At 39.4% G+C, this 13,003-nt stretch overlaps 1 protein-coding gene across 1 annotated transcript in view; it reads right to left on the bottom strand.

Annotated features, from left to right (window-relative positions):
* Nucleotides 1–13,003, bottom strand: part of LOC105926521 (type II inositol 3,4-bisphosphate 4-phosphatase) — a gene marked incomplete at its 3' end in the record, with an annotated part of 212,557 nt that overhangs the window by 162,952 nt on the left and 36,602 nt on the right. The window contains 1 exon segment of the mRNA XM_036129950.1: nt 5,093–5,172.

Below are 13,003 nucleotides of genomic sequence, written 5' to 3' on the forward strand. Positions count from 1 at the left end.
TATTTAATTTTCACTATCAAAGGATAAACCACGTGCGTCCTACAACCTAAGAAAACCAAGAATCCGCTCTTAAATGGCATCTTTGGACACTTTATTTCTAACATGTGAAATTTCATTAGCTAAATCTTTGAAAATTACCAAACATAACACAGTTAAGTATGCTGCTCTGATAACACTCCTCAGTGTGGATGCTGTCACTGAGTAAAGCGGACTTATTAATTTTTTTATTATATGTGAAGTTTACAAAAAAACAGAGAATTCACAACAGACGCAAGAAGCTATTTAAAGATACATTTTGTAGAACATGTCACCTTTAGCCCCAATTTAAACAAAAAGGGAAGGTTACAAAACAATGGCTGAAATGCTTATTTCTTCGTATATTATAGTTCTTAAAAATAGATATATAGATAAATAGATGAATTTTATTCAGTAAATTAATATGAACATGAATAGGAACTGCTTGGGTGCCTAAAAATTTCACAAGACAACAACCAAATCCAGCTGGCTCTGTATGTGTAGGTTGGTGGCGCTGACGTGCCCACAACTCTGCAACTAACAGCTTCATTCACCCATTCATTCATTCATGCATTCATTCACAGGAGCACTTTATTCCATGTGTTTATTTTCAGAAATATCTCAGAGAGGAAAAAAACAAGAAAACATGCACATCAGAGGTAGGTATTTATTGTATTTGATCCAAAGGCCCTTTATCTGGACAACTGCTCTGATTACTGAACAATCTGCCGTGCATCCTGAGCACCGGCTCTCGCTATTAGGAAACCAAAAATGTGATGACTGGAAAAGGTTAAGTTGAGCAAAGTACTGTCTTATTTGACTGCATAAAGGTGGCTTTGATTCTAATGATGTATCAGAGTGGGACTCAGTATTGCCAAATATCTATTCTCAAATGACTTGGATCAGCATCTGAAATATAAATAAAAAAAAACTGAATCTTTTTGCGGTCCACTGGGACAGCTCTGAAGTAACGTTCCCACATCGTCTCCCCGGTCATCACTATTTCAGGATTCAACACTGAATCCCACTTTTACCCAATTACCCGCCGTCCAAAACCGCTTAGACTGGAACAGTTTTTCTTCTCTTTAGGTTTTATTGATGTTTTTTTTTCCCTGGACATAAATCCCATTTTCTTCTGCTGATTTCTTACAGTTGACTTTATGTTCACTTACATTTCTGTTCATTATTCTTCCATTTGCACTTCCTATGTTGAAGCAATCAACCTTTGAGTCGTCTACCCTGATGCTTTGACATCTTTCTCAGCTTAAATGAATGATCCTCGTCTAAAATTGCTTGGACTTGCTCCACCAACATAGGACTAAGAACTAAGATCTTTTAATTTACCCTTTTGGAGGGAACTTTCTAACCAGTCCTGTTGTTTCAGAGAACAGCTCTGTTGTTGTGGTCGTGATTCCTTTCAATCAGCTTTGAAACACTCTTAAATCTTTTTCAAGTCATTTATACAATCGGAATTATGCAGGTATTTGTTGTAGAATTGCAAATTACTGCAGTTCAATATTTTCTTTACTTGTCACAAAAAAAGATTTACATTCATTTTAAGGGATGCTTTACAACAGGAGAATTTTTGTTTTGTTACGTAAATAAAATTGTTTTATGTCACATCTATGATTTTAGCACCAAAATAAAACCAACTCTCCATCCTGAAATAGTTTTTAAATCTTTTTTCTTATTTTTTTCCCCAGAGGTTATAAAACCGTGCACCAGCTACTGCTGCGGAGTCAAAGGACTGATCTCGCTTTTGTTTACAAAACCTGCTCTACTTCTCTGTTGACCGCACAGAAATGTGCAAACTCGCGGGGGAGAGGGGTTATAATTTCTTTCCTGACTTCAGCTCCGCTCATAGAGTCAGTCTCGCAAGATACAATTAAGCCTGGTGACTAGGGATCACCAGAAGGAAATGGAAAGCATGACACAACAAATGAGGAAAAAAAAGGCACATAAAGAGAGGAGATGGCCAAAGGACATTTTCAGATACAACTAGAGTGTGAAGTGAAAAGGAAATAGAGTCACGCAGAATCAGGATGAACAGATGCTGACAGCTTTTATAACAGCTTTAAGATAGAGGGAAAAAAATGGCAATGGTGGAACTTAAGAACTGTTTTCTCATTAGGAATACCACATTATGCTGATTTTCTTCCACTGTTTGCATTGGTCTCATTTTGTTTCAGTTGAACAAACACCAGGAGGCGGTGAGGACTCTGCAAACATCACTGACCAAATGGACATTTGCATCCTGCCGTCCGTTTAGGAGCATCCGGCACATCGTCACCATGCGTGCCTCCTCTCATCCACCATACGGGATTTAGCGCCATGGTAACCCTGCTAACCTTCACCTCCATCCATGCAGCCGAGGTAATCCAGTTTATCACTCAAGACCACCATTTGTGATTACTTTGCTGTCACAGAATTGCCTCTGCTTCCAGAAGGCATCACATCTTCAATCTGTCTGAAAGATGACTCAAAGGTCCAAGCAGGAAGCAAGCCTTCCCCTTCTGGTCTGTCACACTTAGAAAAAAAATAACCAACATTTTCTTTGTTCAAGGTGAGAATTTGTTAAAACAAGTCGTCCACGGATCCTTTAGAGCAATTACCGAAGTTTTTAGGGCTGTACTGTAAAAGCAAACCTCAAACCTGCACCTGATAGTCAACAGAGTGTCATCAGTAAAATCCAATGTGTGTTAGTTGTTTAAGATGTGTGCTTTCCAAAGAAATACCCCTTATTTATTTTGTTCCGTTACAACCACAAATGCTAACAATTTATATTTGGATTTTGTGTGGTAGGCCAAGAAAAAGTAGCACATGATTGTGATACATTGTAAAAATCTGAAAAGTGTGGCATGCATTTTAATTTGTCCATCTCAAATCTAACTTTGCACATACACAGGCTGACACTTCAGGCCTTCCACCTCACAAAAGAGCTTGGACTTAGTCAAATGGGAAGTGGAGTGTTTGTGAACAGCAACATTTAAGTCATCTAACACTTAAATGCATCTATACACGCCCACTGGCCAAGGGAGGGGGGGGGGGGTGCAGAACTGGGGTTCTCTTTTTTAAACAGCTATAATTTGAGTTAATAAAACCTTTATAGTTCTACCCATATGTATGTATAGGCTATGTGGTATGATTTTATTTATTTATTTTTTTAAATAGGGGACCAGAACTCCCCCAGTCCCACAAAAAAAAAGAAGAAAAAAAAAAGCGATTTGGCCAAGACAAGTACTTGCTGCAATTTAAAGTTAATTTAGCTGCTCAGGTAAAATATCAGCAAGTCCGGTTTTTGCAAGTTGTGTGTTCAGGAGAGAAAAGAGAAGAGTAGATGAAAGCAGAACCTTGAGGGATCTTGTGAGTAAATATAAAAAACAATCTGAGGATGAGGCTGGAATAAGGAAGTGCAGCAGGATGGGAATCACATGAATGATGACCATTCTGAGCAGATTTCACAACTCTGTGTTTACGTAGATTGTAAAAGCTTTCATTAGGGTCACATTTGACCAGAGCACCTTCCTCAATGTGTTTTCTGTGTCCCATACAGGATTTGAGGCTTAATTTATCAGGAATTCTTATGACTTTCTTTCAATGATAACTTTCTTCTTGCCATTCTGCCATAAAACACAGATTTGGGATGTGCACGACTGATAGTTGTCCTCTAAACAGATCATCCCAACTCAGCCGTGGATCTTTGCAGCTTCTCCAAAATTACCTCCAGCCTCTTGACTGCTTCTGTCAACTCAGGAAAACTTCAAAACTTTTCTCTGACCTTCCTGCTGTGTTCCTTGGTCTTCATGAAACTGTTTATTCAACAATGTTTATATGAAGTTACACACAGGTAAACTCTTAGGTGACTTCTGAGGGCAAATGTTTGCACTGGGTACCTGTGTAAAGGTGGCTGAATATATAAATCTTCCATTTTAGAGTTTTATTTGTAAAATACTTTGAAAACCATGTAGCATTTTCCTTCCACCTCACATTTACAAACTACTTACTATGTTGGTCCATCAAATAAAATCCCAGTAAATACACCAATAATTAACTACTTTTGCAAGTCACTGTATGTACCTAAAATCTTACAATTTTAAATACTGTGCCTTACATTCAATTTCATTCACATAGCTCCAATTCACAACAGACATCATCCCAAGGCACTTTACAAAGTCAGATTCAATCAAATCATCCAGATTGGTATAAAGGTTTCCTATTTAAGGAAACCCAGCAGATTGCAATGAGTCATTGACTAGCATGCTTATTGCTTATAATATAAATAACGTTGAGCAAAATTCAAATCTGTAATAACTTCCCTGTAAAACTGCTGTCGCTGGGCCGCCTTAAACACCTTAATTTCTTTCTCTGATAACATCACTGTGAAACGTATGTTTGCATTATGCCTGCCTGGTGAATCGTAATGTAGAGAAGCTCTCTGAATAAAAATCATTTCCTCACTCTTCTGTAGAAAACATTTTTCTGAAATAATTATCTGACTGTGCTAATAAATATAAGCAAAGAGCAGATTCTGGCTCTTAACAAGCTCTTTCAACGCTACGGTTTAGTGCCAAACAAATGTTCAGGGAAGTTCGTCTTGTGCTCGGATTGACTTCCAAATGCTAAGAAAATGCAAACAAAAATTATTATTGGACTGTTTTTCAGAAACAACTCGTGGTAGACTTAGACTAGACTTTACTTTATCGGGTCCCTGAGGGGCAATTCATTTGCAGCTAATAATAGCAGCAACCATCACACAATCACACAACTAATTAAAATGACAATTGACAACCCGGGAGGATAAGCGGCAACTTCATCAAGTTTTTTTTTTAACATTTGATTAAAGTCTCGGAGTGAAACCCTCATTCCCCCTCCTCTAAATGAAAGAAAGAAAGCTCAGATTAGAGAAGCGTCTTCCCTTAACAAACAACGGCGACAGCTAAAGCAACATCCCTGCTGTTACAACATCTGTGGAAGGATTTTAGTTTCCCGACTCAGAGTCACGTTCAGGCCAATCCGTCCGACTTTAGACTCTGAGAAACGACACGGAAAAGCGAGGATGAAAGTAACACGCCCTCACCTCAGGCTCAAGGTCAGTCGTCCATCTTTAGCCCTCAGCAGGTCCCCGATGGAAAAGGTAGCGCTGCCGAGGAAGGAACTCTGTGAGGACAGAACAGAATCAGTGTTTCAGCGAGAAAATCCCAGGTTGATTAAAGAAAGTTGACTTCACTGCACAATGAAATGTGAAAAAATGTATTCAGTAAAAGTTACTCCACGTTTTATAGTTGTGAACCTCTGATTTCTTCAGTCTTTGGTTCAGAGAAACTTCCTTTTTAAGTGTGTCAGCTTTGGATTTTTGGCCACTTTCTCTCTAATTAACTTCCCATTCTTTCTCCCTGGACATATTAATTTACACCAGTCAGCATAACAAAAAGATCTCCTATGTATGACGCGAATAACGCTGATAATCTGTTGAATCTGTTACTGGGTGCCATACATTAGGCAGGGAATGAACATTTCACGCAGGAAAAGTAAACAGTGCGATGGTTTCACCAAGTGTGACAAGGTCAGAACTGCACATCTGGGTCAGAGTGTCTCCATCTGCAGCTCCCAGACTGCAGGGGTCAGCATAAGCGCTGCACAATTTACAGCGTCCCATCAGGACCGGAACAGTCGCAGAGTACTGCTTGGATCACACGTGTGGCAGGGCATACATTTCAGGTGCCGTGGAATAAAACTCTGCTTCCCGATAATACGTCTGAACGGACTTTCAGCCGGGGGGAAACACAGCACAACGACGCGGAAAACAGAAATCCAACGGATGTGAGCCTTTGAGCAGTGTACGGCTGGGAAGCCGTGGGAGTAGCCTTTCATGTGGAAGCTACTCAGACACAAACCATTTACCTAAGCAGCGTTGCAATGCTTGCCTTTCACAGAAACTGTATTCCCTGATGGCTGTCGGCTCTTTCAGCTGAAAAAATGCACCCTGCCACTGACCAATATGGTAGAGGAATGGTTTAAAGAGCAAAACTACAGGATTTCTGTGTTCATATTGGCCCCTAAACTCCTCAGAATTCAGTCTAAACGCACATCTGTGGGATGTGCTCTGTAAACATGAAGGATCTTTGGCCACCATCTTGGAGCCGGCTTCCACAGAGCACCTTCAGGGGTCTAGGGGTCCATGCCTTGATGGGTGAGGGCTGTCTTGGTATCCTTTTAGACAGGTGGTCACAATGTTATGCCTTATCAATTCACTGTGAGATGCATGCTTAAACACATTAAGCAAAGTGGACAAGTAAACCACAAGAAGAGCATCTGAAAGGCAAATCTTTAAGAAACTGGAATCCATCGACCAGAAACCTGACACAAGACCTGAGGGATGCACCAATCTTTCAGTTTGTCATCCAATGTGTTTGTTTTCAGTGAATAACTCTTTGGGAATCAAACTATTGGTGCAAATTTCTTTCTAAACAACGTGTCAAACAAAAATCCACACACCATGGGCTCATCCCTTTAGTTTAGGAGTTTAAGCCTGAATGATTTACAGGAATCACGACTAAAAGACGCAACTCAAGGGGTTTTGAATATTACAACATTTTGATCTGAAGAGGCACGACCGTGTAACCCTTTTGACGTACACATTCATGTCCGAGGACAATGTAATTCTCTCTTTTTCTCGGTGCTCTGACAGCATGCATTCGCTGCAGGCGAGACATGAGCAAGGGGTGTCAGCGCACCAGAACTGGGTCATGGAGAAAAGAGAACGGGACAAGCCCATCAATAACACAGAGAGGTGATCTGCATTCGTCGAAAACACGCGCCTGGCCCGATACATTTGTGTGCACCGGCACACATACAGATAAATCCTGCAGCTGCAAGAAGCAAAAATGACACGCTAGACTGTGCCACAGAGAGGAAGGATCCAGCTTGTAGCAAACAGTCTGGTGGCTTGACTTTTTGTCGTGCAATGGTAGACGGCATTTTAGCGTGGAATGCTAAAAACTATTTTATTGGACGAAAGCAACAAAAAGTGTCTCTGTTTTTTTTATTATTATTATTCTGCACAAACATATCGTTTCTGATGGTTCATTGAACACTAAAGTGTTTATTCAAAACAGGCCCATTTATGCTCTGCCTCTGTGTTATTTTACAGCGGCACTGACTCGCCTCTGAAGATGAAAACAGAACTCCGTTTGTTTTTTTAATGAATGTAAATGAGTTTCAGGTATTGTTAGCGAGCGCACAATGCCCGTGGACTTCGCCTTGTGCAGGAGACAATGGAAACAAAAGGAGGCTGTGAAAATGAGATAGACACATTTAAGACAAGGTGAATGTGAAATAACAAGTACCGTCTAGAACCGGCACCAGTCAGGATTACGTCTGCAGATGCTCGTTTATTTAGTTTTACTCCTTCCCAATTCACATCTGACTTAAAACGAAATATGAAAATAACCAAACTAGAATTTCCCTGGATGAAAAGGCAGCTTCTGCTGGCTGTCGGCCACAAAAAGCGGTAAATCATATACAGACAGAACTCCATATTGTTTTATGTTTTCCCAAGTACCAAGCTAAACCATGGACTTAAAGAGCTATTTCAAAAACTAATGTTTAGTAGAGTTTAAATTTGTTTTTCTCTCAAATACGTTTTTATATATGGATGAAAAAAAAAACAACAACACGAAAAGTAGAACCAAAACATGCAAACACTAAAGACAGTAATGTTCCATAAAACAATGCGCTTTAACACCCAAGAAAGTTCTTCCAGGGGGCAAATACTTTTTCAAATTATTTCCCCACACTAATCACAAAAAGCAGGTTTTCTTTCTGGGAATTTAGTTTATTAAAGAGAGGAAAAAAGCTAACCAACCCAACCTGGCCCAAGATGAAAAGTGGTTGTGTGTTTGTGTGAACCATGACCTGAAATGACCTAATATTTTAGTTTTAGGCATACACTATCAGATTACCCCTCTAGATTAAACTTGGACCATGTTTTTCTTATTAGAGCTTTTATTTTTTTAACCAGCTTTGCATCCTGCCTAGGTTCCTGCATTTGAGGGGCACAAATAACTACTATCATTACAATTTAGAAAAGTTATTGCCTCTGTCAATCTGCCCCAGAGCAGCTGTGGCTGCTAACAAAGCTCACCGCCGTCAGGGTGTGAACGAATGACTGTCCTGCAAAGCGCTTTAACCGCTACCATAAACACAGACACCTTGCTAACAAGGGAAATAATACAACTGACTGATGAGGTAACATTAAAACATTTCAAAGATCAGAATGGCCAAAAACAACTAATATTTTGTCCAACTACTACAATACAACGACTCACTACTACCTAGTCTACAGCTATAGACATTTTCCAAACATATTTGCGGTTGCACCACTTCTAAAATAGCAGATGCTTAAAAATAAGAAAAATATTTGAGACATACAGGTCAGCTTTGCACATGCACTAACATTGCGCTTGTGTCCTGGAGGTTCTGGGTTCAACTCCCACACACTGCCGCTCTGAGTGCCTGAGCAAGGCCCTTAACCCCATTGCTCCCCGGGTGCCGCACAGTGGCAGCCCACTGCTCCCCCAGGGGATGGGTTAAAGGCACAGAACACATTTCATTGGAATGTACGTGGCAATGACAATAAAGATGATTGCTTCATTATGAAAATTTCAAGGAACAAATGTCTTTAGCCGTCTGTATCACAAAGGGAACATTTTTTATTCTCAATTTACAAACAAAGTTTAAAAAGGTCCTCTTATTTGTAGTCTTTATGGTGGATTTTGATTTTCTTGGGTTTCAAATGGGTTTTTCTTTGTGACTTATACTAAATTTAATCAGATTATCAGGTTTTTTTTCTAGGTGTTCCTTGATTTTTTTGTGTTTTCTTATATAGATTTAATTTTAACTCAGACAAGCTTGATGTTTCCATTTAATTATCTGCCTCACCCTTAATTGGTCAACTTTCCTGGCATGTACATTATGTACACTATTTGTAAGCTCATAAGCTTCATGTATGCTGACGTAGATCTAAAGTTAAAGCGTGTTCAGCATTGTACAGAAGATTAGTCCACAGCGATTGCAGCAACTGGTTCATAATCATGTATTTAAGTTTTAGAGCTCTACACACTGATGTTGAAATGTGCAAGAACCCTGCATAAATAACGCTATAACAAAATCTCACATTTTCACAGCAGTTTTGCTTTCAAAATCTTTTAAATCATAAGCAATTAGATACAGCATTAACCGCTGTAATGTTGTGGAACTGAAGGTTATCATTAAGTTAAAATGTTGTAAAGATTTATACCAAATTTAGACTCTTGTAAATTAGTGTAATTGGCCACTTTCAGTCAAAAATAAACACAGCATTGATCAGAATCTGAGGAGAAAACTGGATTAACAACAAAGACAAAACAAAAAGTACCAAAAAGATAAATGTAACGCTGTCAGAGGTTTTGGGTCATAAAGCTGCTTTGATTAACTGAGCATGGCTGAGCAGAGCTGCAGCGACTCTCTGAAACACTGCAAAGCTGACAAGTTCAATTCAATTCTTGTCAGTTTTATTTATGTAGCACCAATCTGAAACAAAATCCCATCTCAAGAGACTCGGTATAATGTGATAGAATAGACAGTAGATGTCTTTCACTCAGAGTTTAAACATTTATACACCACGCTCCACAGTTTGGATTTTTCACCAATAAGAAATTGGCCACAGGGATCGGAAAAGTATTCATCCCCTTTGAACCTTTCCCCTTGTTGTCCCGTTAAAACCAGGAGCTTCAGTGTTTTATTGGGATTTTATGTGACAGACAAGGGGGGGGTTGTAAAAACGGGGAGCTAAACTGCCGTCACCATCAAAATTACAGGAAAAAAAGTAGGAAAGACAATAAACATAAATTATGAAATATAATGACAGGGTCTGAAATTAACACTCGCCAGACGCCAAATGCGAGTAAATTTTCCGTTTCACGAGTAAATTTCAGTGGGCTAGCTGCCACATGGCGAGTAAATGTTTGTACCAGATAAGTCGTGTTTTTCAGTCATCATTTGGGTCGATGCTTCTTTATGTTTCCTCTGCTGTCAGCTCGTATGACAACAAACACGCACATACACTAACACTCGCACATGTGATGCAAGAACGACAACAACAACGTCATGTCTGTTTGCTAACAGCTAGCGTTTAGCTCAGGCTAAGTATGTAGCGGGATTATGTGTTGATTTTTACATCTACCGGCAACTTGTCCGGTGGATCAGGAAGTTAATTTCGGACACTGTGATTACGAAAAACAATCAAAACATCTATTCTCTGTGTCTGACTTAATTTTTCAACATTCATATTCCATTCTAGGTTGTTGTTTTTTTTCTATACAAATACCTGACGTATTTGAACCTTTGGCTTCCATGTGACTTCATGCTGGTCTCTAAATGGTTGCTGCACCCCCGGCTAATCAGCGCTTTGTGTGTTATTCTTCATCCAATCAGATTAATTCATACTTGTCAATCAAAGTCACAACTCTGGAAGCTTAGATGTGTCGGAACGGAAGTCACTTAAACATACAAACCCAAACTGAAGAGTCAGGCAACGACAACGAGAAGACAGGAGAAAATGGTGCAGCAGAATAAATGTTTGGACTGACCAAATTCAGCAGTTACCATGGAGTGATTTATGCTCAAGTAGAGTTTAATGTTGTGTTGCAACCTTTGGTTTTCCCCCCAATTTGTTTGCATAAACCGCGGCTGATGAGAGATTCATGCAAAGTAATATATAATTGTAAAGTAGGAGTCCCCTGATAAATGAGTGTTTTTTACAAATAATAAAATAGTGAAAATATGGTGTATATGTTAATTAAACCTTCTTTTTCACTCTGCTCCTAAATGTCATCTACTTAGTAAATAGTCCTGCAGAGTTCAATGTAATCTCAGTTCCAGCATACCTGTCCTTTGAATCACCTCCAAGGTTTGCTAGAGAACATTAATGAACAAACATGATTACGAAGGAACACAGCAGACAGGGCAGGAAAAAAAGTTCTGGTTCAGTTTAAAGCAGGGTCAGGTTCTGAAACAATATCCCAAGCCTAGGACATCTCCCAGAGCTCTGATCGATCAATCATCTGAACATGGAGAGAGGACGGACTTCCTGCAGACCTAACGAGATGGACGTACCAGTGGGCATCCACCTAAACTGGCAGGTAGGGCAAGGAGGGCATTAATAATAAAAGCAGCCATGATAACTCTGGATGAGCTGCAGAGATGCACAGCTCAGGTGGGAGAAGTTGTCAACACAACTTGTGCACTCCACAAATCTGACCTTTGAGCTAGATTGGCAAGAAGAAAGTTATAATTGTAAAAAAAAAACTTAATGAAACAGATAAAATTTGATATAATCTGCCACATGTCGTCCATAGAAGACATCGAACGTGGAAGAAGGGACCCGGGGCAAATGAGACCAAGACTGAAATGTTTGGGTTGCATGATGGAAACCCACCACTGCACAGCACATTGAAAAGATTGGATACTGCTACCACCACTAAGCAGTGTTAGTGTGATTTTTTTATATATTTTGATATAGAAATTACATCACAAGTCAAATGTTGGAATGGTTTTCTTACACTTGTTTGGTGTTTGAGGTTCTGCAGACAACGGACCAGCTGGAGGGGTTGGAAGCCATTTTAAAAGCTTGGAACCTACTACTTCAACGAAGGACCAAGGGGGGAAACTATTTATTTTAGCTGACTTTACTTATTTAATTGGTTGGAAGTCACTTTAACATTCACCTATTAATTTCTGCTAAGTTTTTGCTTTACTTGTTTGACGTGTTACTTATGCTAAGTTTGTATTTTGTTCCTTTATTATGTTCTAGCACCCCTGTGTGTTGAGTTTAGGTTACGCCGCCCCTATTTAAGCAGCCTTTGTTCTCTGTCTGTAGGTCAGGTAGTGGTTAGTTGACCTTAGTTGAGTTGGGCCCAAATTTTTGTTATTCATTGTTTGATTGATTTTGTGTCGAAATTTGAGCTGTTGTTAACTATTTTAAACTTATTAAATGCAAGATTTTTCCCCCTATTTTTTAAGCACCTGGTGTCCTGCCTATGTCTGGTCCATTACAGTCTGAAACAGGGCGGTGGCAGCATCATGCTGTGGAAATGCTTTGCTTTTACAGGAACGTTTAATCTGAGATGATGAAAAGAAGAAACCTGTTAGGGGCAGCAATACATCAGGATCCAAGGATCTGTAGATCATAGCATAGTCACGCATTAGAATGTAGTTTCTTTATGTTTGCATATGTGATAAAATCATGATATAATTAACTGAACTTTGTGATTGTTAAGTGACAATCATGACAAAATACGAAATAGTTCATTTGGAATAAATACTTTTTTAACTCACTGTAAAACTAAGGAGAATTCCCTTTTTTCTGTAAAAAGATTGACTCTTTTGGTTTATTTTAAGTACATGTCAGCTTGACTGTATGTTTTTGTGTTCACTCCGGTGCTTTTAACCCAAAGAAAGCCATTTCATGAGCCAAAGCCCTACGAGTTAACCTGACATCCTCCGTTTCTCCACCTTTCTTCTCTCTTCACTTTTACAACTTGCCCCCTCCCTCCTCTGAAAGCAGTACAACCTTTTCTGTCCCTCCTTTCTTTTTGTGGTCTCTCTCTGCACTGCTGTGTATCAGATAAGAAAAAAGGGCATCCTGTCCACTGACCTTTCTCTAAATCATTTCCTCTTCCACTCTTTCCTGCGAACACGCAAAAATACTCAAATGCTGGCAGCAAAATAGTGCCCTAAAAATATTCTCACGCTCTTTTACACCGTTAACTGTTTAGAAGCAGGTAAACTTATGCAACCACTAAATAAATCTAAAAACCTACTAAGAGAAAAATCATTATTTTATTTAAAAAATGCATTTTTTTTAGCAGCTCACTGCAGCAGATCAGACATGACTTAAACTGTCAGGAAACCCCAGCAGGCTCCTCTTAGTATGCACAACGTCAGATTC

Source organism: Fundulus heteroclitus, unplaced genomic scaffold (assembly GCF_011125445.2).
Source record: "Fundulus heteroclitus isolate FHET01 unplaced genomic scaffold, MU-UCD_Fhet_4.1 scaffold_256, whole genome shotgun sequence".
In the NCBI taxonomy this organism is placed as follows: Eukaryota; Metazoa; Chordata; class Actinopteri; order Cyprinodontiformes; family Fundulidae; genus Fundulus; species Fundulus heteroclitus.